This window comes from Pinus tabuliformis, chromosome 4_1 (genome assembly GCF_031772625.1).
Source record: "Pinus tabuliformis cultivar Carrire ecotype Pingquan chromosome 4_1, CPIR1, whole genome shotgun sequence".
NCBI lineage: Eukaryota > Viridiplantae > Streptophyta > Pinopsida > Pinales > Pinaceae > Pinus > Pinus tabuliformis.
In genome coordinates, this window is record NC_142303.1 from 467,928,859 (window position 1) to 467,954,718 (window position 25,860).

The following is a 25,860-nucleotide window of genomic DNA, read 5'->3' on the forward strand; positions in this document are numbered from 1 at the left end:
TAGCTGCAGGAAGGCTGCAGGCCCTGTCTCATTAGAACAAGGGGTCGAGAAGGTTTGTTTGGGGCTCAATTTATCCCATACTTGAAGGAGGTCGTGGACAAAAGGTAGCAAGGGAAGACCGCAGCAGAAAAGGGAGGTTTGGATGTGAGGAAAGGTAGTTTTTACAGTGTAGTTGCATCCCTAACTAGTGGAATAGACCTACAACAGTGTATGACAACCCATGATTGGAGATGTATGTGATGGTTTCATGTTGATTAGATGCTAGTTGTATTGGTCCTAATGTGGACAGAGTTATTGCATCCTGTGGGAGCCATGTGTTGAGGTTGACTTGGGAGGTTGGAGTCCTCAACAAGGAGCGATTTCACAATGAAGTATTGGGTGCCATTGGACTGGTGGAGGGAATCATGTTGGCTACTAAAGTAGCCCTTGACAAGCAGTGATAACGAGAGCTTGACATCTGAAGGTTGGGTGAAGATTGGAGCCTAATGTGCAGCATTTTGATGGATGAAAGTGACTACCAGATTGGCAGAATGGAGCTCAGGTATTGGCCAACCTAGAAGAGAAAATTGGATCAACCTTTTTTCATTGTAGCATAAGTGACTTGTGGCAGTGACATGAGGAAGTCCTCCCGGAGACTCTATGTGTTTTCCTTTGATCGAATAAGGGGAAGCTAGAGAGAAGAACGAAAGCGAAGAACTGGAAGGACGAGATATGGTATAGAGACTACAACGAGATTGTCATTGTATCTTGTATCCTGTGTATGGGAGCCCTAGATTGTTGTATTATTTAGTTGGTCTAATGTAGTGAAGATTGGGTTGTTGTACAATATTTTGTAAAAAGTTGTATATACTTGTGCATGTGTGATTTACTTCTTTCTATTTTCCGTCGTGCAAAGTAGTTATGTTGAGATTATTGGTTTGGTAGTGTTAGAGATTCTAATATTCTATCTTAGACCCAAGATCATGGAAATTCAACATGGTATCAGAGCGTGTTTGAGCTATTTTGGAAGACAGTGAATCAGAGTGTGCACAGCGAAGTACAACTTAAGAGGGAGTTGGTCACATTGTAGGTGAAGGGCTCACTATAATGTTGAAGTTACAGGCTAGTCTCCAGTACGAGGATAGGTTGGAAGGGCTATCCAACTATATTCCTTGGAAGGAAAGGATCAAGTTAGTATTTCAGGTCAACAAGATCTAAGATTTCCCCAACAAAGAGATCAAGAAGCCAACTAACCCTAAGGAGCTGGAAATATACAAGGATTTGGATATGAGGGCGAGATTGATCATCCTTGATGGTGTGAAGGATCCCCTAATACCTCATTTGTCTAGGAAGAACATTGCACATGAGATGTGGATGGATCTTTAGAATTTGTTCTAGAATAAGAACGTGAATCGGGTACTAGTATTGGAGGATAAGTTGAAGTACACCAAGATGATACAAGATGAAGGAGTGACTTTGTATCTGACAATATTTCCTCAAGTCAAATATGAGCTTTTTTCCATTGGTGTGACGATTTCAAAGAATGATATGGTGAAGATTGCCTTGAAAGGGTTCACCAAGGAAGTGAATCCATTCATCAAAGGGATCATTGCCAAAGAGAAGTTTCCAGACTGGAATAGGTTGTGGGATTACTTCATTCAGGAATAGTTGCAAGACGAGTATATTCATCTGAAGTAGAGGGCTCCAGATGATGACATGGAAGTTGAAGCACGAATGAAGGGTAAGAATAAGAAGGACTTAAGTAAATTCAAGTGTTTCAACTCTGGCAAGATGTGTCATTTTTCATTGATATGTTCAATGAAGAAGAAGGGAGATGATGAGAAGAATAAGGGAGATGACGAGAAGAAGAAAGGGAAGCAGGTCATTGGTGTTTCCACTTCTGTTGAGATTGATGCTCTCGCGAGATGATTGGAGGAGGAGTACTTTTCCACGATCTCTCATTTCTCGTAGCGTACTATCAATGAGGATGGATGGTACGTGGATAGTGGTGCATCAAAACATATGACAAGGTTTCAGGAAGTTTTCAAGACTCTAGATGAATGGAACTCATAGTTGAATATGGTGTTGGGTGATAAGAGTCAGAAGGAGATCCATGGATCAGGAATTGTGCCATTCATGATGGAGATAGGATGGGTGATGCGGGTCTAGGATGTACTATTTGTACCAGGACTAAGATATAGCATGATATCTTTCTCGGTGACTGAGAAGAAGGGGTTTGAGGCCTTGTTCTAGGATGGGAAGGAAATACTCAGGTCCAGAGGCTCTAGCCCCATATGTATTATACTTGGAGTTAGAGCACATTCTCTATACAGGCTGACAGGCAAGCCTATAGATCATGGGAATAAGAAGAAGTCAGATTAGGTGTAAGTTCCAGAGAAGTAGTTGTAGGTATAGGTTTCATTGGGGTAGGTACAGGTTCTAGAGGCTTAAAGGGAGTCGATTTCTAATGGGAGCTTATAGATTTAGAGGGATACTTTGCAGCCCAAGAAGAGAGCATTGTTAGTGGAGAGAAAGGGTGCTTCCACATCTGCCAAGAAGGAATCATGGAGGGATTGGAAAGTGAAACAGGAGAAGAAGAAGAAGTAGGATGCTTCTAGTGACAGTGAAACTTTTAAGAGGGGCGTAATTCATGCTACAGGGATTGCTACAGTGGTGAGGGCTAAGAGTTGGGCGAGTGTTGCAAGTAGTGATGATGATGATGAGTTACATACGAGTCTTGGAAGTACCTCCCTCACTAAGAGTGAGTGTTGATTTTTGAGTAGCTTGGGAGGTACTCCAAGCCCTAGGGTTTGGGGTTTGGAGGGTGAAGCGCCATAAGAGTTACTTGTGGGCTTGGAACCCACACTTGGGGTTTTGCACCCATCGATGTTTGGGCCAAAACCATGGAGCATTTTGGACATGAGATGGATAGATATGATAGAGTACGACGAGGAAATCCAATGCTTTGAGAATCATCAAATTTCAAGATGTCCTTGACGCGTTATGAATTTTTGAAGTTGAAAAATGAATTTTTGGGCATCCAAGTCATGTAGGCTTGGAGTGGAAATGTCCAAAAGACATGTCGCTTCACTAAGTCATTGAGCCCTCTTGTTTGATATAAATAATATGTGTTTTCAAGTCATTTTAGCATACATAAGTGCATCTTTCATAGGAATACCATCCTAAGGTGGTCACAACTCAAGAAGGAAGAAGATCGAAGTGGAGGAGGATTGTTTTCGTCTTGTTTGATTGGATTTCACAAGTCTGTGGAGTAGCAGAGGTAAGTCACATTCTTTAGAGGAGTTACGGGCAGAGTTTTAGTGTGGATCTTCTCATTTTCTTAGGCCGCAATCCTTGGAGGCATAAACAGGTAGGCCACAGACCTAGTTTCCCTTGAAATAGGTAGGCCATAAGGCTACCTATAGATACAGGAAGGCCGCGAGACTTATCTCATTGGAATAAGGGGCTGAGAAGGTTTGTTTGGGGTTGGATTTAGCCCAAACTTGAAGGAGGTTGTGGACATAAGATAACAAGGGAAGACCACAGTAGAAAATGGAGGTTTGGACATGAGGAAAGGTAGTTGTTACAGTGTAGTTGCAACCCTAACTTGTGGGACAAGCCTATAGCAGTGTATGACAGCCCATGATTGGAGAGGTATGTGATGGTTTCATGTTGACTAGATGCTAGTTCGATATGTCCAAGTGTGGACAGAGTTACTGCAGCCTATGGGAGCCATGTGTTGAGGTTGACTTGGGTGTTTGGAGACCACAACAAGGAGCATATTTCACAGTGAAGTATTGGGTGCCATTGGAATGGTGGAGGGCAGTGTGTTGGCTACCCAAAGTAGCCCTTAACAAGCAGTCATAACGAGAGCTTGAAAACTTAAGGTTGGGTGAATATTGGAGCCTAATGTGCAACACTTTGATGGCTGAAAGTGATTGCTAGATTGGCAGATTGGAGCTTAGGGATTGGCCAGACTAGAAGATAAGATTGGATCATCTTGTGGCCATTGTAGTAGAAGCGACTTACAACAGTGCAGGAGGCAACCCTCCTAGAGAATCTATGTGTTTTCCTTTGATGTACTAAGGGGAAACTAGAGAGCATAATGGAAGTGAAGGACTGATAGGACAAGATATGACATAAAGACTACATCGATATTGTCATTGTATCTTGTTTCTCATGTATGGGAGCCCTAGACTGTTGTAATGTTAAGTTGGTTTAATATAAGGAAGATTGGGTTGTTGTACATATTTTTAAAATATTTTGTAAAAAATTGTTTATACTTGTGCATGTGTGATTTACTGCTTTATATTTTCCACTCTACAAAGTAGTTATGTTGATATTATTGGTTTGGTAGCGTAAGAGATTCTAAGATTCTATCCTATACCCAACATCGTGATAAATCAACACGGGAAACTAATTAATGACTCCCTATTTTCTAGGTATGCTTTTTTCTTCTTCTTTTTCTTACTTTTTCAGGAAACTGGGCATGCATACAACTAAGAAGGATTGTGCAGTGCCCAAGGACTAGGAAAATTCTTGACTCAGTTCATTGCACAGTTTCTATGATCAAGGAAGGCTTGCACACTTTATGAGCTTAATTTTGGGCTTCCATCTAGTATTGCACAGTTTCTAAGCTCAATGCAGGCCTGCCATCCTGGATTCTGCAATTACAATCATCAAGGTTGGCTTGCATTCCAAGATTGCATAGTTTCTGGAGACAAACCCAATATTGTTGCAAGGTCAGGTCAAGAGATGGCTTGTACCTGAAAGATATCAAACTGGGATCAAAATCAAAGCATGGGAAAAAAATTGGAGGGTGGTTCTAATAGTTACAACACTTAGCGATACACTGGTAGAACTTCAGCTCTCTGTATGGATCTAAGCTTGTGTAAAATGGTTCTAACTCTTTAGGAAGTATTGTTCATTTCATTAATCACCATAGCTTCTTTACTTAGATTAAGTTAAAGATATATTCCTTACAATTCTCTTCATCGGAAGCACACTTCCAAGGCAAGTCAAATTGAGTTTTTTTTATTGGGGACAGGGAGTATATAGGTACATAAGTGAAGCATGATTATTAGAGTCTTGGTTTTCATCTTTGGTGTTCATCCGCTGCCAGCGGGCCTAGACAATACCCTGATGGAGTCACTTCAAGGACACAAACATTGCTCCACTTCCAACGAGCCTGGACAGTATCCCGAGGGAGTTTCTTGCTTCACCTCTCTATGTAGGAAGCCTTTCTCTTCTTTTTTCTTTTATTAATTTTTTCTTTTTTGTATTTTTTTTCAAAGCATTATGCATAGGCACTTATTCATTTAATGATGTAGAATAGGGATCCTGACTTATTGAGAGCATAAGAGGTTGTCCCTTCAGAGAAGGATATTTATATACCTCTAAAATACTTTTCAATTGTTAGAGTTTCCTCCCCTCCTTACTCTACTTGACTTAGTTGAGAAGACGAAACCGAAAAGAACATATTTTCCATTAGGGTATCATCGACTAAAAGGTGCAAGATCCCTGTAAAGAGAGCGAATAAATAGATAACCAAGCATTGAAAGTGGCACAATTACCTCCCAAACTTCACCATGCTTGCTCTAGAAACCAAACACAGTCTCATGCAAAAGATATCCTACAACAGAACAGAAATGAAAGAAAAGGGGCAGGGAGGAAAGCAAATCAAAACAAAGAAAAGAAACAAAAAAAAACAAACTACTCCTACTCCTAACTAACCGAGAATAGGCTAGTCTTACGTAAAATGAAACTTCCAATGTAACCATCGACGCATAGGATGACCTATATAGGTGAGGGAATCCATATCAATAAAGATATTCAAGCATAACAACATACAAGAAATATGGTACAACACATACCTTGACATTCGAAGAGTGAAAGTGCACATATAAAAATAGAAAAAGAAAGCACATGAAAGACATTTTGCGGATGTATTATGGTTCTTGTGCACATCGCAACAACAAGATATGCGACATAAATATTTCGAACTTCTAAACTTGGAAAACATAAAGAAAGATAAAAACTTATGTTTCACAACATATCTTGCTAGGTATGATTCCTCCAACGATTGAGAGATGGCAATGTGCAAAACAAATGGAGGGTGTGGAAATTGAGATACGGATGGATTTTCAATTTGTGTGATCGAGTAATGAGGATCCTTGGAAGATATAAGACTATTTTGATCAAGATTGGAACTAACTTTGAGACTGTGAGAACCTGACATAACCCTCAGCTCAGACTGAAGTGTCTTGACAACTTGCGAAAGTTCCAAGACATCAGATGGTTGATCATAGAAAACTTGTGGCTTAAAAAGATTGAAAACTGAAAAATCAGAGTCGTGGCTAGATGAATCAATGAATAGATCATGATAGCCATGATCAAAAAGTTCATCATAAAAAATAGAGGCATCCTCTTGATTTGATGAATTGAGGAGAGAGGAAGATTGAAAACAAGAAATTTCAACCTCTTTTGCTTTAGAATGATCAGATGATTGATTGGAGGGATCGAGAAGAGAAGGTTATTCCTCTCTGTGTTCATATGTAAAACTGACATTCCACGAGTTATGAGTATGATCTGAATTAGCATTGTCAAACATTGATTCTTTGAAATATTTAATAGGTGTGGAAGAATCAAGGAAGATGTCCGGATAATGAGGGAGAGGTGAACAAAGAGAAACATCAACTTGCAAAGAAGATTCTTGTTTAGAGATAGAATCCAACACATACTCACTGTAAATGATATTGCAAGTTGGTTGGTCAACATTAACTCCATCTTGAGTTTGATCCTCATGAACATCAAAAGAAACAATTGAAATTGGTGAACACAACAACTCACAATCAGGAGCACCAAAGGAACCAACAGATGGAGGGCGAGGATAAAAATCATCACTAGAAAAATTAGATTCACAGTCCAAACTTGCGTTCAAATTTTTAATATGTGGGGTTGGAGAAGATGGTGAGAGATCAACGAATGGGATCTCAAGTTTTCCAACCTTGACCTACGTAAATGGAGTTGTTTGATGAGGGAAGACGAAGAGTCACTCGGAACAACATGTTCCTTCATTGCAGATTTAGGAGCTCCATAACCAATGTATGTTGGGAGACTTTTGAAAGACTCATATTCTTTTGGATTCACTGAAACATGAACAATAAATTTGAATTTCTCTTTCATTAAATTCCAGTCAACATCATCTCCAAAAAATTCAAAACAAAAATGAATAAAATGATTGTGAAAATCGTTAAGAGATTCATTAGGTGTTTTTCACAAATGCATGATTTTCTTGAAACAAATTTGTAATCATACCTATCAAAGGAGTGGTAGAGCTCTTTGACAAGATGTTAGAAAGAGTGCATGGAAGCGGCTGGAAATGTGTAACACCATTCCTTGATGTGTGCTTTGAATGTGAATATTGTGTTTAGTGAAAAATTCAAGAAAGCAAGCGGTGTGCTCAAGAATGGTTGGTTCACCCTCACAATCAAATTTTAAATTTGACAAGTCATTAATTATTCCCACGAGCACTTTCAGATTTGCATTTCTGGAAAAACATGTTGGGGTTAAGATATGGGAAGAAGCCATTAAAGATACAAAAAGTTCAAACAAACTTCATGGGCTTAGCTTGTCATTTGGCCCTCCTTCTAGTGCCATAAATGTTGACGGTGTTGGACCTGCCAACACTCAAGGGGTCTCCTTGATATGAAGTCCCAATTATACCTCACACCGTTTAGTGTAGGATCCCCATCTAGAATATGGCTCGGTTGCTCAAATAGTGGGTTTTAATGATGTGCCTTAACTTCAATAACTCATATAGTGATGTATTGGTGACTTTGGGGAAACAAGTGTGTGACTCTGTGGAAGATCAAGTGAAATGTATGAAAGGTTCTAACACATGAGGGGAAAATGAGTGAGCCCCTTAGAAGCTTGTAATAGTACACAACTTGAAAGGAACACATGAGCATAAAGACATCACGAGTTAGCTTGTGAAATAGTTCACACGTTAACCATGACGGAAATAAACAACAACATGCATTCAACAAGATTCATACTAATGCAAATGAAATAGTTCATAAGCATTAGCATAAGTGAAATAACATATATTGCAAACATAACAAGGATATTCCTACCATATTCACAATACATGCATGAAAGCATGGAAGCTTTGACCTTTTATTAAAGTGAAAGTTCCAAGCATACATATACCATTGACGAACCACTAGCCCCAATAGTGGAACATGAAGTCTACACCTGCTCCTCCAAAGAAAGATACTCCCTCTATGCTACGGAGAAGCCAAGGCTCTCAACAAACTCCCAAGCTCCTGATTCTAAGCTAAAATCCTAGCCAAAAGCTTGGCTCCCAAAATCCCTTTACATGAATTATGAGGGTATATTTATAACAAAAGGGGTGACTATTCACTTCTCCTTATGACCCTTAGACTTCCCTCATGACTCTTCAACTTCTATACAAGATGACTCTTCAACTTCTTTACAACATAGCTCTTCATATTCCACGATTGACACTTGGAATTTCACTTACAAATTAATTAATGAAGAATATTACAATATACTCGTACCCATATAAGAAGAAATTGAGTAGAGCCAACTCGATAGCCTAATAAGACAAAAGTCAAGCTTGAATTTGGGGAAACTCCAGCTCAGCAACTTCAACTTGTAGATTCTTGGTCACATGCTAGTTCCAATCTTTGTGCTGCTCGATGACTTCCCCAAACTGTGTGACAAGATTAGCCTGATAGAAGACTCTAGCCTTCCTGTCATCTAGGTACACTAATTTGGAACAGGTTTGTGTTTCCTTCTTGAGCATGAGAAACATTGTATTGATTTGGATAGGGCCACCAATGTACTTATGCATATTCTGTCTGTTTACTTTAAGATATTTCCTAATGGCAATTTGTCTCAACTGCTCCAAGTATTCTTCAATCTCCTACCTAACCTAATTTCTGCACTTGGTCTTAGTGAGTGAGCCAACTGATGGTATCTCGTGTGATTTCACCAAGAAATCCAACTTGTTGCACAATCGTGCCTATGGTTCTCGAGTGTTGGAAATGAATGGGGCAAGTTGTTTGTTATTCTAGATGAGAATTCAAACCTTTTCTTTCTCCAAATCTTCCTCAACCCTTGTCTTCTTTCCCAATTCAAGTGGTGCTCCTTTGTATTACATTGACGATTCATGCATGGTAACAATAATTGATTGTATAGCCTTGAGAGTTTTTACATGATATTTACACTTCTTCTGCAACCCACGCAAGTGGACAACTACCTTATGCACAGTAACAAGCTCCTCATAATTATTCAGCATGGTCTCACCCAGTGTCAATACTTCGCTGAGTATAACTGCCTTCAGTTCTTACAGATAAACCTGTGCAAGAGCTGCGTTATGTACCTCTACTCGGAGTTGTTCAACCTCTTGCCTAGCATCCTACAAGTTCTTTTCCAACTGGTTGTTCTCGGCCATTAGATAGTCCATGTTTAAATTTGTAGCACCTACAAAGGCCAAGTTGCCTACGGTAATGGCACCTGGATTTATTATGGTGTTTGTCACAATCACCCTTTCTCTGATGAATGCAAGAGAGACGAGGTCATCTGGAAAATGTTTCTTCCTTTATTGTACAATCTTTTTTTGAAGCTCATCATAAGTTAGATTATACATTTCCATAACCGGACTGTCATCAAGAGGAACAATTTCCTCTTCCTCGCTTGGAGATTTCTTTGTTTGAGGAGGGGGAGACTGAATGGTGACTTGTTGTGTACTTGGAATCAGGTCAACATCTTGATTTTGTGGCTCTAGTTCCACCTCCATTTCATGGATCTAGATCAACTCCTCAATATGTTGAGAAAGATCATTTTCCTGCATCTATTTTCTCTCCTCCTCTAACTTTCGGTTCTATTCTTTGGCTTGTCTTCGTGTGACTTCTTATTCTTCTAATCTTTGCCTTTCTTCTTCTTCCTGCTTCTTCCTTTCTTCCTCTAATCTCTTCTGCTCTTGTTCTTCCTTCTACTTTTGTTATGCTTCCTGCATCCTCTGTTTCATATTTTTATCTATTGCTATGGTTGCTTTAAGTATAACTAGATCTGCTTTCATCTTGTGGCTTTGCAATCCCCTTGGACTGTGCACAACTTTCCTCTTGCCCTTCTTACACAATGGGTTTCACCTTTCTGCTGGTATTTCCTGTGGAGTGATTTCTTTCCATGGAGTAACCTGCAATGTTCTAGCAAATTTGAATGGTTTCCGAGACATGGAGGAATTATAATAATTCTTCCACACTTCCTCCTCAGATCTATGAAATGTCTCGCTTAGCCACTAATAATGAATCCTTGCAAAGTGGTCTTTGAAAATATTCCCTGGATCGTACAGGTTGAAGTCCAAACAATTGAATGTGAATTTCTCTATTTCCTTACCTTCGGTGTTTGCAACTTTAAGATTCTTGATTTCGTACAATCCGATATACATAGGAAGAGCAGGCCAAGGTGCTTTATTCTTCTAGTGAAAATATACTAACAACCCTGCGTAGAGGTGTTACGCAACTTATTGCATGACTAATTTATCGGTGGCATACCTCAATAAAAGATGGAGACTTTTGTCCACTGAACACTATGAGGAAAGTGCCATCCGGTGAGGCAAACCAATCTGTTATCTCTAACACTACTTCCATTTTCCCACGTGACATGCAAGGTGGCACTTCCTCAAAGATCGACTTGTACAATAGAATCAGGAAGTGATCAATCATATTTTCCATTACTCCTCTATGGATGCACTCTGAAAGCAGTTTGCAATAAATGTGCACAACGGGCTCTCATGGTGTCCAAGTCCAATTCATGCCAGGGAATGAATTGTGTGCACAAATTACATCCAGCAGATAGGCAGACATGTAAAATATCGCTTGTTTTCCCTTAGGGGGACTGAGGGAATTAGCTACATGGATTCGCAGTTGTTGAGACAAAAATTTTGTCAAGTTTAATGTTCTTCCTTCATTCACAACCTAGTTCAGTAAGAATGGACACCCTTCATGGAAGATCTCAGTGCTCTGCTGACCATAGATTTTACAACATAGAACTATCAAGAGTTAATAGGTCCTCCTGAGATATTTTTTCTTGTAGGTGTTGGTGGGTGTTTGATGGAAGTTTGATGGCTCTTTCGCCCAGCTTTTGAAAATTTCCTTTGTGCTCAAGTAGTTGGTGGCAACATAAAAGTAAGAATCCATGAGCGATTATGGCTCCGGCAAATGGTACATGAGATGATAATCTGATGCCAGAAAAGAACCAAGATTTTTTTTGCTGGCATTGCTCAGATTCATAGTATTTGGATTTGTATGAGAAACTATCCATGTTGGCATTATGATTCAAGTATTGTCCTTGATGGCAACTCACTCAGAGGTTGGTACAGGTGATGGCAACTTAATCAGAAGACAGATCTCAGTACAGCATGCCAAGGAAGGTCATACACGCAGTTTCGTTAAGCCCAAATCGCGTGTACACGCTAGTTAGATTCAGAAAAAGCGCGTGTATGTGGAAAGGTTCCTTTGGTCCATGGTGGTTAGTCCTTGGAAGTTGTGCCTATGATTTCGGACCATTATGTCTCGACGGGCGTGTCGATCCCTAGTTTTAAAGTTGATGGTAGTGTGTTACTATGGTTTTGGCTCTTGGTATTGAGCAAGGCCTAAGGCTATATAAAGGGAAGAAAATCATTAGGCAAAGGGCATCTGAAATGTCTTGAATATCTGATGAAGCATTAGATCTAGTATGCAGGGTTATGGGTTGATGATGCATTGCTTGATCTGAGCTAAGGAGAGATCTCACCTATTGATGGAGAACTAGATCTAAGGAGAGATCGGGATCAAATGGTTTGAAATGAACTATCTTTATGATGCTGATTCTAGATCTACATACTGACGCATGTATTGTTCTATAAGTATTATGAGTATGATTGATGTCTGGTACAGCTGCAAGTTATGAGAAATTATTTTTAGATCTGTACGCGGGTTGGCTTTGATAAAAGCGCGTATACACGCGGGTTTGATTCATCGAAGTAGCGTATACATTGTAAATCTTAATATTTGAAGTTGCAGATGGATCTGATGGTTATTACAGAGTTCTGTGTCTGCTCTGTGTTCTGGTGACTGTTGTTAACAGGGTTCAGTGATTCAGAGTTTGATGATTGTTTTGAGCTTCAATGATAGTTATGGGTCCAGTATGAAAATTGGATGAAAAGTGGCCTTACAGATTATGTGTTGTGCTTCAGTGTATCCAGTCTGAAAATTGATGAAACGTGGTACCTGGAGGTGAGAAGTTTGTAGGCAAGCACCTACGTACTAGTATCTAAGCTAGTACAAAAGCTAAAGGAGATCTTTGGAGCATTGTGGCAGGTAGCAGCCTGCGTACTAGTAAATGGATCGGCTAGTACAAGAGCAAAGGGGGTTGTAGCTCCCGTACTGGTATAAGACTGCACCAGTACAAATATTGTAAAAGGATTTTCTTATTAAGAAGAAGATTGAGATGACTTGCAGCAGGTGGTTTTCACCCACATTGGGTTTCCACCTTATATCTTTGTGTTCATGTGTGTGGCTCTTGTGTGATGTTTTGTTCTGTTATTCTGCACCTGTTTACTGTTAATATGCATAATAATGATCTGATGCATTTACTGAAGATTAAGCTAACTGAATTATAAGATCTCTGGATATACGCGAGTTTCATTAGACACAGTAGCGTGTACACGCGGGTTCACTTAATTGAAGTAGCGTATATGTTTCTGAGTATGAAATTGAAAAGTTTGATTGATCTGATAATACTGATTCACCCCCCCTCTCAGTATTATTTCCAACAATTGGTATCAGAGCAGGTCCTTCAGAGAAGCTTGATCGCTTGAAGGTAGATCATTCATCATGAGCAGCTACGAGAAAGAAGCATCAATCAGGCCACCGATTTTTGATGGGACAAATTTCAATTATTGGAAGGTAAGAGTTACTGCATATCTTCAATCTCTTGGTACAGAAGTTTGGAACATTGTAGAAACAGGCTATGCTTTTCCTTCAGCTACTCCTACAGATCCAGCTGAGAAAAAGAAGTATGAAACAAATGCAAAAGCAGTCAGTACTCTATTAGGAAGTATATCTCAAACAGAATTCATGAAGGTCATGCACTTCAAATCAGCAAAAGAAATATGGGACAAAATGATCACTAGCTATGAAGGAGATGAACAGGTAAAGCAAGCTAAACTTCAAACTCTCAGGATTCAATATGAGACTCTCAAGATGTATAATGATGAAAGTGTGGCTAATTATTTTCTTCGGGTAGATGAGATTGTTAATTGTATGAAAAATTTGGGTGAAGAAATAAGAGAAACTATAGTAGTTCAAAAGATTCTAAGATCATTATCCCCCAAGTTTGAATCTAAAGTATCTGCAATAGAAGAAAAAGAAAATCTCCGTGTTCTCACTATGTCTCAGCTACATGGAATTCTAACCGCTTATGAAATGAGAAAGGGAGGTCCATCTGACAGAAGGGAAGCTGCTTTTAAAGCATCAGGAAAAGAAGATTACTATGAAGCAAGCCATGTTCCAGAAGAAGAGGAAGAAGAATCAAATTTTGTCAGAAATCTTCAAAGGGGTTCTGGAAGGTTCAGAGGTAAGCTACCTTTCAAATGCTTTGCTTGTGGGAGAGTAGGTCATTATGCTGCAAAATGTCCTTATAAGGATAAAGGAAAAGAACCTGCTAGATGGAACAAGAAACAAAGTGCAAATAAGAAAAGCTACTACACCCATGAAGATAGTGATGGCTTATCAAACAGTGATGAAGATGAACAAGGTAATAAATATAAGCTGTTAATGGCATTTGAAGATGATGATTATGAGGATGCTGTAGATGTGGATAATCTCTATAATGAAATCACTAGACTCAAGAGAGGCATAGAAGAAAAGAATGTGATCATTGATACTTTGCAATTTCAAATTGATGAAAAGGAAAAACATCTTGAAAAACTAGAAGGTGAAATTGTTGGTCTCAGAAAAGAAATTGAGAAAACAAAAGCTATTAATCTTAAATTTGTCAAAGGATCTGAAACTTTGGATGAGATTATCAGTGTGCAGCGGTCTCCTCTAAACAAGACAGGTTTGGGCTATAATGGAGAAACCTCTCAAGCATCCACCTCAAAAAGTTATCTTGATGCAGCAAGAAGAAATGAGCGGAAGAACAATGAAGATAATCAGGTAAAGCAGGGACGAATTACAAACAGAAACTATCAGGGACAATCCTCCTTAAGGATGAACAAAAGCTACAACCAACCACAGGTAAAATCTTCTCAGTTTGGCTCAAGAATAGATGAAAATAGAAATTACAATCAGTTGGCTGGTAGATTCAATAACCGCAGAAGCTTCTTCAATGGACAATGCTTTTCTTGCCACAACTTTGGTCACAGAGCAGCTCAATGTGTTGCATATAAAACAATCATGACTAGGGAAGCTCAAAAACAAAGAAGTATGACAGGGATTACAAAAAGGACCTATAACAACTTTTCGGTTCTTGAAAATGAAGTTGAATGTTCTATTTGCAATAATTTTGGTCATAAAGACTCTGAATGCAGGAGCAGGTTTCAGGAGAAAAAGGAACAAGCCACGAGCACCAAAACATGGAGAATAAAGGAACCTCAAACAGAAAGATGTGGGATAGCATTTTATGCAGAAGGACAGGAAAATCTATGGTACATTGACAGTGGATGTTCGAAACATATGACAGGTGATAAAGAAAAACTTGAATCTTATTCTACTTTAGAAAAGGGAAAGAAAGTTTCTTTTGGAAATGATACTCCTGCAACTATAAAAGGAAAAGGTATTGCTCCTTTGAAAGAAAAGGTCAAGGCTGGAAATGTTTTATATGTTGATGGATTGAAGCATAATCTTCTAAGTGTCAGCCAGATGTGTGATCAAAAAACCGAGGTTATTTTTAGATCGAATGGATGTCTTGTCCGTGATCTTGATACAGGAAAAACAGTTCTCAAGGGCAAAAGAACTCCAAATAATCTGTACATATTTGAAGAAGGACAACAACAATGCTATCTTAGCAAGGATGAAGAGCACTGGTTATGGCATCGAAGGTTGGGACATCTAAGTTTCTCACAAATAAGGAAAGCATGCAAATATCAGGCAGTTCGCGATCTTCCAGATATCAAAATTCCAGACAACACCATATGCAAATCTTGTCAGTTTGGAAAGCAAACCAGAACTAACTTTCCAGAGAAGGAAGGATCAGCTAGCTTGCCTCTTGAGCTAGTCCATACAGATGTATGTGGTCCATTTAGGAAAAGGACACCTCGAGGAGAAGAATATCTGATATTATTCATTGATGATTTCTCAAGGTTTGTTTGGTTAGGGCTTATGAAGCACAAAGATGAAGCATTCGAAAAATTCAAATCCTTCAAAGCATTGGCTGAAAATGAATCAGGACACAAAATTAAGTGCCTCAGATCTGACAGAGGTGGGGAGTTCACATCAAATGAATTTTTCGATTTCTGCGATGAACATGGGATAAGAAGAGAATTCTCTACAGCTAGAACTCCTCAGCAAAATGGGGTTGTGGAAAGAATGAACAGAACTATCCAACAAATGGCTCGTGCTATGCTCGATGAATCAGGTACTCCTGCAACCTTCTGGGGTGAAGCTGCACATGCTGCTGTTATTATTCTTAACAAAACAAATGTCCGAGTAAACAGCACTCAAACACCTCATGAGCTTTGGAGTGGTAAAACTCCTTCCGTGAAGCACTTCAAAATCTTTGGGAGCAAATGTTATATCAAGAATACTGATGAGCAACTTGGCAAACTTGAACCTAGAGCAGATGAGGGCATTCTTCTTGGTTATTCTCCACATAGCAAAGCATACAAGTGCTACAATAAAAGACTTGGCAGAATTGTTGACAGTATTGATATAGTGGTTGATGAGAAGGGATATATTCCTAGGCAAGTTCATCATGAAGACATTGAAGAAGATGAAGGTTACTCTCAAAGGCGAAATAATGAAGAAGAAGAACCTCAAGAAGAAGAAGAATCTCAAGAAGAACCAGAGGAGCAGACAAGAACGGAAGAGAAGACTCCATCCAGATATGTTCAAAAGAATCATCCAGAAACTCAGATTGTGGGGCAGAAAGAAGCAGGAGTACAAACAAGAAGGACACTTGCAGAAGCTTCAAGCTACTTGGCATTACTCTCCTCCACTGAACCACAAAATGTGAAAGAGGCATGCAAAGATGAAGGTTGGGTCAAAGCAATGGATGAAGAACTTGAGCAAATCGAAAAGAACAACACTTGGGAATTAGTTCCTAGACCAAAAGATAAGAATGTAATAGGAACAAAATGGGTCTTCAAGAATAAATTAAATGAAAAGGGAGAAGTAATTAGAAACAAGGCCAGACTTGTTTGTAAAGGGTATGCACAGCAAGAAGGAATAGATTTTGAAGAGACCTTTGCTCCTGTGGCAAGACTTGAGGCCATCCGAATGTTCCTTGCTCTCTCAAGCTTTCAAAACTTCAAGGTATTTCAAATGGACGTAAAATCAGCCTTCCTGAATGGAGACTTAGAAGAGGAAGTATATATTGAGCAGCCAGATGGTTTCATTCTTGGGAATGATCCAAACCTTGTATGCAGATTGAAAAAGGCACTCTATGGACTCAAACAAGCTCCAAGGGCTTGGTACTATCGGTTGGACAAATATCTTCACCAACAAGGCTTTTCAAAAGGATCAGCAGATAGCAATCTCTATATAAAAGTTGAAAATAACAAATTGCTAATTCTTGTTGTTTATGTAGATGATATTATTTTTGGCAGCAATGAAGAGACTATGAGTCAAAACTTTGCCTTGGTTATGCAGAAAGAATTCGAAATGTCACTTCTTGGAGAATTGACATATTTTCTTGGATTGCAAATCCAACAAAATGAAGGAGGTATCTTCTTGTCTCAAACCAAATACCTCAAGCAGATCTTGAAGAAGTATGGCATGGAAGAGTCAAAGCCAGTTTGTACACCCATGGTTACAGGATGCAGCCTCAGTGCTAATGATGAATCAGCAGCAGTTCACCAACCCACTTATAGATCCATGATTGGGAGTTTGCTTTATTTGACAGGTACTCGACCAGATATTACACATGCAGTAGGAATGGTTGGAAGATTTCAAGCCAACCCAAAGGAAACTCATCTTCAGGCAGTCAAAAGAATCTTCAAATATCTTCAAGGGACCCAAAACTATGGCTTATGGTATCCTAGAAATACAGATCTCACTCTTCATGCTTACACAGATGCAGATTGGGCTGGAAGTGTGGATGATAGGAAAAGCACAAGTGGTGGTGCTTTCTTCATGGGTTCCAGATTAGTATCTTGGTTCAGCAAGAAACAGAGTTCGATTGCCTTATCTACAGCTGAAGCAGAATATGTGGCTGCGGCATCTTGTTGCACACAACTTCTTTGGATGATGCAGACCTTGCAGGACTTTCAAATCACTTGCACTCCACCAGTGTCTATCTTATGTGATAATACTAGTGCAATCAGCATTTCAAAGAATCCAGTCATGCACTCAAAGACCAAGCACATACCAATCAAGTACCATTTTCTCCGGGAACAAGTGCTTGAACAGAAGGTCAAGTTGGAGTATGTTCCTTCTAAGGAACAAGTTGCTGATATTCTCACAAAACCACTGCCCAGGGAAACTTTTGAATATCTCAGACAAAAGCTGGGAGTAGTTGATGCTTCATCCTGCTGTTGAAGCTTGTCTGTTCTACAGAAAAGTTGGTATACGCAAGTTACGAAAGGTATATACACGTATACACGCGGATTTATGGTGGGAAAGTCGCGTGTAAGGTGTACGCTTGTTGCAGAGATTATATCCGCATACATACGCCGTTTTATTCAGGAGAAATCGCGTATATGAAGTTCTGAACAGCAAGGGAAAACTCTGGAGTTCTGAACAGCAATGGGAATGTCAGAATTCTTCAGGCACAGGTTCAGGGGGAGCAGCTTAAAAGTCTCATAAAGCATTGTTGGCATTCAGATGTTTTGGTTGTTGGTTTCAGGAGAAGGAGCTCAGAAAGAAATCCTGGTTGCTGATCTAACAAGATGTTTATCAGATGCTGCTGGTGCCTTTCCTAAGTCTTGGTCTAGATCTGTTGTCTCTATGTCATGTATCTCTCTTGTCATATCTCTTTTATGGTGTCAAGGTCATGTAACGGCCTATGTTGGTTTCCCCTCTATGCCTGGGATGAATGCTGTAATATAATTGGTTGTTTCTGATATATCCCCTCTTGGTAGGGAGTATGGATGTATGTATTGAGTCTTTCGGTGATAGGAAGGTCTCTTATGGTGTATAAGTCTTGGTTCCTGTTGAAGAACATCTTTTGCAGATCTGGCCTACTGTCAGGGGGAGCATGAGTCAGCACAGCAAGCAGAGGTATCAGCATGTCCTCAGGGGGAGCACAGCCCTTTGCCCTTGATGTCAAAGGGGGAGAATGACTTGGTGTGGTGGTTGACTTGGTGTGGTGGTTGCCATCAAGTCCAAAGGGGGAGATTGTTGGCATTATGATTCAAGTATTGTCCTTGATGGCAACTCACTCAGAGGTTGGTACAGGTGATGGCAACTTAATCAGAAGACAGATCTTAGTACAGCATGCCAAGGAAGGTCATACACGCAGTTTCGTTAAGCCCAAATCGCGTGTACACGCTAGTTAGATTCAGAAAAAGCGCGTGTATGTGGAAAGGTTCCTTTGGTCCATGGTGGTTAGTCCTTGGAAGTTGTGCCTATGATTTCGGACCATTATGTCTCGACGGGCGTGTCGATCCCTAGTTTTAAAGTTGATGGTAGTGTGTTACTATGGTTTTGGCTCTTGGTATTGAGCAAGGCCTAAGGCTATATAAAGGGAAGAAAATCATTAGGCAAAGGGCATCTGAAATGTCTTGAATATCTGATGAAGCATTAGATCTAGTATGCAGGGTTATGGGTTGATGATGCATTGCTTGATCTGAGCTAAGGAGAGATCTCACCTATTGATGGAGAACTAGATCTAAGGAGAGATCGGGATCAAATGGTTTGAAATGAACTATCTTTATGATGCTTATTCTAGATCTACATACTGACGCATGTATTGTTCTATAAGTATTATGAGTATGATTGATGTCTGGTACAGCTGCAAGTTATGAGAAATTATTTTTAGATCTGTACGCGGGTTGGCTTTGATAAAAGCGCGTATACACGCGGGTTTGATTCATCGAAGTAGCGTATACATTGTAAATCTTAATATTTGAAGTTGCAGATGGATCTGATGGTTATTACAGAGTTCTGTGTCTGCTCTGTGTTCTGGTGACTGTTGTTAACAGGGTTCAGTGATTCAGAGTTTGATGATTGTTTTGAGCTTCAATGATAGTTATGGGTCCAGTATGAAAATTGGATGAAAAGTGGCCTTACAGATTATGTGTTGTGCTTCAGTGTATCCAGTCTGAAAATTGATGAAACGTGGTACCTGGAGGTGAGAAGTTTGTAGGCAAGCACCTACGTACTAGTATCTAAGCTAGTACAAAAGCTAAAGGAGATCTTTGGAGCATTGTGGCAGGTAGCAGCCTGCGTACTAGTAAATGGATCGGCTAGTACAAGAGCAAAGGGGGTTGTAGCTCCCGTACTGGTATAAGACTGCACCAGTACAAATATTGTAAAAGGATTTTCTTATTAAGAAGAAGATTGAGATGACTTGCAGCAGGTGGTTTTCACCCACATTGGGTTTCCACCTTATATCTTTGTGTTCATGTGTGTGGCTCTTGTGTGATGTTCTGTTCTGTTATTCTGCACCTGTTTACTGTTAATATGCATAATAATGATCTGATGCATTTACTGAAGATTAAGCTAACTGAATTATAAGATCTCTGGATATACGCGAGTTTCATTAGACACAGTAGCGTGTACACGCGGGTTCACTTAATTGAAGTAGCGTATATGTTTCTGAGTATGAAATTGAAAAGTTTGATTGATCTGATAATACTGATTCACCCCCCCTCTCAGTATTATTTCCAACAATCCAGATGAAAATGTATGCACATGGAAATGCCAAATACCTGCATGCAACCTTATGTAACCCTAACTTTTCGACATTGATATACACCTATTAGTCTTCAAGGTCTGCTTTGAAGCTTCTTGTTGAGAATTCTTCATTCACATTCTGCCATTTGATATCTAATTATTTTTCTATTAACAATTGAGTATCTGTGTAAACTAGCAAGTTCATTGGCATACTCTCAACTGCCTCCCCGGTGCTGCTTTTTGTGGTGTCCTTTGAAGCAGATCTCTTTGGTGCCATGATGTCAGTGACTGATGAAGAGAAGTGCTCAACAACTGCAATACCTGTAGGAGGAAAATGCACTCATGGCAAAGACAAATTAGCTTCAAAAAATTGACTCTCAAAGCAAGATCACAAAAGCAACCAATAGACTGACAAGGAAACCTGCACAATTCTTGAAGTGAAGGAGGGAGGCTGGTTGTCTGAACTACACATTGCGTAGTCTTAGTAGCCAGTGGAGAAACTTGAGGCTAGAGATTGTGCATTGTACAATCTCAGTGGCTAATGGACAAGATTGAGCCCTAGAACTATGGAATGTGTAGTTGGGATAGCAAAGTAATGCGAATTACATAATCTTATAGGCAAAGCATCGAGCTTGAGCCTTGGACTTGCGCAATACCTAGCTAGACAAGGCAACTGCTGGCTAAGGGAAGGGTAGATCTGCCCAAAAATACTGTCAGAAACTAGAAGATTTGAGTGATGGTGTAAGTTAAAGTGCAGATCTGACTAAGGATAGATGGATTAGTGCAAATCGAGTGCAGAATATCAACATACAAAAGGAACATCAAACATCCATGGAGAGTCACTGAAACGACAACCACTGATGGGAAAAAACAAGGAAACTGATGTGACACTTGTAAAAGGTGAACGAAGGGCCAAACCAACACTTTTACAAGCTAATATAAGTTAAAATTCTAGAAACCATGAAAAGAAACAAGAAAAAAAAACTCACGAAAGTGAAACGACAAAAAGCGAGAAAAGACGACAAAAGCAAAACTCATATGGAAAAGCACCACAAACTCCATTGAAGGCTCCTTGATCTCCTTGGGAACGCTATAGCTCCATGATCAAATGTACAAATGATCTCTAGGGGAGTCCATTATATAGATTTAGACCACTTAGGGTTTATGATGTGCATGCTTAATACTAAGGAAAATGTGACACGTGGTGGAAAGTTCCAAAAATAGTACATGTGCCAACTTCGGGAAACTAATTAATGACTCCCTATTTTCTACGGATGATTTTTGACTTTTTTTTTTCCTTTTTTGGGAAACCGGGCATGCACATTGCCAAGAAGGATTGTGCAGTTCCCAAGGACTGGAAAACTTATTGACTTAGTGCATTGCCCATTTTCTGAGCTCAAGGAAGGCTTGCACAATTTACGAGCTTAAGGTTGGGCTTCCATCCAGTACTACACAATTTCTAAGCTCAAGGCAAGCCTGCCATCCTGGGTTGTGAAATTACAATCATAAAGGTTGGCTTTCCTTCTAAGATTGCACAATTTTTGGAGACAAACCCAACAATGCTACAAGGTCAGGTCAAGAGATTCCTTGTGCCTAAAAGATATCAAACTGGGATTAACACATCACAAGCGAAGCAAGAAAAGATAATCCTCGAGCATAGCATGAATACTTGATGATAGTAAAAGATAAGCTCTTGTGGACATAAGGGAGGCTCCAAATTCAAAGCATGGGAAAAAATTTGGAGGGTGGTTATAGCAACTACAACAGAACCAATACTATGTCCTTCAGAAGGAGATGATGGCCAATGCTAGGTTCCAGATAAAGACACCAATGTTGAAATATTAGTGTGGTCTAAGGGGGAGTGGTATAGGATATGTCTCGAACATAACTTAACGTAGTCATGCAGAAAGGTGAGTTCAGATATGAATAAAACAACTTAAGTTGAACTCCTCTTATCATTGGCAATTATGGTGCCTAGAAATTGTCATTATTGTATTCAAGAAATATAATCATAATCTCCACTCAACCTTGCAAAACATGAGAGTAAAACATGGCTAGAAATTATCATGTAATCTTAAGTTACTAGGCACTTACAATTTGTCCGGATTAGTTATGTGTAGATAATATGTGATCCAAACTCTTTCCATAAGAGAAATTCGAATAGATGGATGCTAATTGCGTGAGATTAGGATCCTTGACTAGTCTAAACCTACATTCCCTTTGTGCTCCAAGAACCAATATGGCTTATTGAGTTGACTACCATATTTATTTTGTAGTCTGCTTTTCCCATAGGTTGTAGATTGTTGTGTCTCCAAAAGTCATTACCCTGGTAATTTTACTTCTAGTTTTCTTTTGTTATTGGTTCTTCTTCTGTGAAATTTCTAGGAATGTACAACAAGCATGAAATATGCATCATAACATCCATTAGGGTACCTTAATATTCTTTGAGGCCTATTGTATAGATGAAGTTTTAGACATGGATGTGTATCTTTTCTACGAGAAATGTAGTCATTAGAGCTATGATAACATGATGATATTGGTGTAATTTTACTAATAAGCTTGTATAGTTGAGAAAAACATGTATATTGTTGGTCGCCATTTAGAGACATCCATCTATATATATGATAGTAAATTTCATTCAACGACCGAGATTTAGCAATTTATTTGGAGGAAGTTGATTTGTTCTTACAAATGGGGGGAGATTAGCAAGGGAAGATAGGGAGACCTCAAAGGCAACAACTTAAGAAAGACATAGGTGCTTGAAGAAGAGTTTGATTGTGAAAGGAGAAAAGGAGATGAAAGAGTGGTACATTTAGACACGTGGTTTCTAATTGCCCATGATCTTTTCTCACTGAAAACTATTATCTTTAGGAGTATGTTAATGTTTCAATATATATATATATATATATATATATATAAGAAAAATATTTTACCCCATTCGTCTAACTGCACCAGAATCGGGTAACCTAGTAACCACCTCTGGTTAAGAGAAGGAGGTGTGTTACATGTGGTATCATAGCTTCCAGGTTCAACACATGGACCTAAAGGGCTCTATCACAAGAAGAGTGAAGATGAAGGGTATAAAAACAGGTCTTGACAAGTGCTCCATTCAATCCAAAAAAAATCAATGTTTCACAGGGTCTATATTTTTTTCATGAACGGTTGCATATACCTTTAGTTGGAAGACAACATGGAACTAATGCCTTTCCATGGACATAATTGAATCCAAATTCAATGGTAAATTTCAGCACCTTTTAGAGGACAAGTTCAACATATTGGATAAACTTTCTTTGTTAGGATTCAAGTCTGAGATTAATGCTTAAATAAGGAATAGCTAAGCTTTAAGTCCAGCATAATTCATGAAGATGACTTAAGACTCAGTTCAGTGGTTCCGATGAAGTATGATACTGATAGCTTTAGACAACGTGTTGTTGCTTCATAGTGAATTGATAATATTTTTAGAGTGTGTTATCTTTGGTGGATTATGTTGTCTTTTAGGAAGTTAAATTGTTGGTGTGTTTGGAGAGAAGGCTTCTATTTTTGGAGGGGAAATTTTGTGTTAGTTTAGAAAAAAGTTTTTATTTTTGGATAACAATTCTTTTGTTCTTGTTAAAACTATATTTTCATTTTGTCGAGTAAAATTTCACTATTGAGTGAGAAGAAAATTCACATTTTGAGTGAGTGGTTATGAATAGTAAAGAATCACATTGGGTACACTAACATCATTTTTTTTTATTTTTTTATTTTTTTTTTATTTTTATTTATATATATATATATATATATATATATATTTCCGGACAAGAATTGTAATTGCCTCCTCCCACATTTACCCACTTTCATCAATTTTCCCAAGGTAAACATGAGCTAAGGGTCACTATGATAAGGCTCAACCTCCTATATGGCCTTAAGGAAATGGAGTCAATAACTTAAGACCTTATTGGCTTCCCTCAGATGTTAAAGGACCTCCATGACCTACCCAACCCCTGAGATAACTCTCTTTTTCACTGACCTGGGCTCTTAGTCGCTTCCTTGAAAAGGCCTCCAAGTGACAGTAAGCCTCTAGTCACTCCCATAGGCCTTCTTCGCAACGACTATGTACTTTTCTAGTCAGTTTTGTGCTAATGATCCCAAATTATGAGCCACTTTTTCAGGGCTAGTACTCAAGCCTCTGCCAAAAACTCAATGAAACTTATAGAAATGATAAATAACATAGAAACAAAGCTTAAAAACCAAAAAATTGAACAAGTAATTGACCTAACCCCTCCCAACCAAGACAGGAATTCCGTCAAACATACGATGAACATGCAACCTACAGGTCATGAATGCATATTTGAACATCAAGATCTAAAAGTTATTTGAGGCTTACCAAGAAGGACTAAAACCTTCTCTCAATAGTTGGCATAACACCAATTAGGTCATGCATTCATTAACCATACATTCATTAATTAAAATATGATAAGAGCCATACTTAAATATGTTATATAACCATGCTTATAACCAATAAATAACCAGATAGATAAGAATGATAGAACAACCATTAAAGCCACATAATAACAAGTATATTTACTCATAAAATATAAGAGGAACTTAGATCCTATTAACCATATGCAAAATGCAACCAAGTCAGGGACTTCCACGTACCACCCGACCATAGATTGGGCTAAACCAAATATTTCTTTCAGCCAATTACCGCCATTCCATATTCCAAGCATGAAGGTGGGATCTTATGGGATAAACCAATCCATAAACAACCAAGGGAATCCAGAGGTTAAAGAACCTCCACCCTCACCACACCATGATCTCACCTAAACCAGTCCCGAGATCACAAAAAACAAATCAAGCTTGAATGCCTCACAATTACTTCACCATCCCTTGAGGAAATTTCCTGTCTCCACCCACTTGTTGCGGGCTTCCCAGATAAAACCATCTCCTCTCCCAACGCTTGGGATTTTCCTGAGACCACGTCACCCAAATCCAAAACCTTCCAAAAATTTAAAGCTCAACCAAGAAAGAATCCCATCACACCATGGCTATTTGTAAATGTATAGGAAATGCTAAAACAACTGTAGAAACTTGGAAAAAAACCCATGCCAATGACAACAAATGAACCAAATACACACATGCACATACCATGCCTGCAAAAATCAGTCAGGAAATCATACATGCACCCTATTACCTGCAAGTATTCCCGCTAAAGCTGCTTGATCCAACCTTTGATTTATTGATCCTTTCTTTCCTTGTCCTTCCTTTGCTTTCCTGTCGGGTGTGGAGCCTGATTATCTTCTGTATTCATAGGTATCACCGCATTGGACCCCAGTTCGTAATGTGGTGGCAACGCTGCCCGTAAATGTTTGCCGCTAGGGGGGTCCAGGGGGGGGGGGGGGGACGATGATTATTTGGAGTGCCACCCCCCCCCCCCCCCCCGCGGCGGGGGATCGGGGGAAACTCCCCTGAAGCTAAAAATAGATGTAAAATTGCCTTGTAAAATGTTGTAATTTCATAGTCAATCTGGGCCATTCATTAGGCAGAGATCTGATGGAAGAAGTTTTGTTTAATTTTGAGTTTTTTGCCCTAGAAGGCAAACCCTCGCTATATATGAGGGAATTGTATTGCGCCTCTATATATCTGTATTCTGAGCGAGAAAGAGAGAGGAGATTGTGTGAGAGCGAAGAGGGAATTACAATGGATCTGTTGTAGGTTGTATCTCTTCAGTTTGTTGGATAATATAAAAGGAAGGACTGGTTGTTTGTCCATGGACATAGCCCAAATTGGGTGAACCACGCATATCTGTGTCTCTCTTGTTTTATGTTTTTTC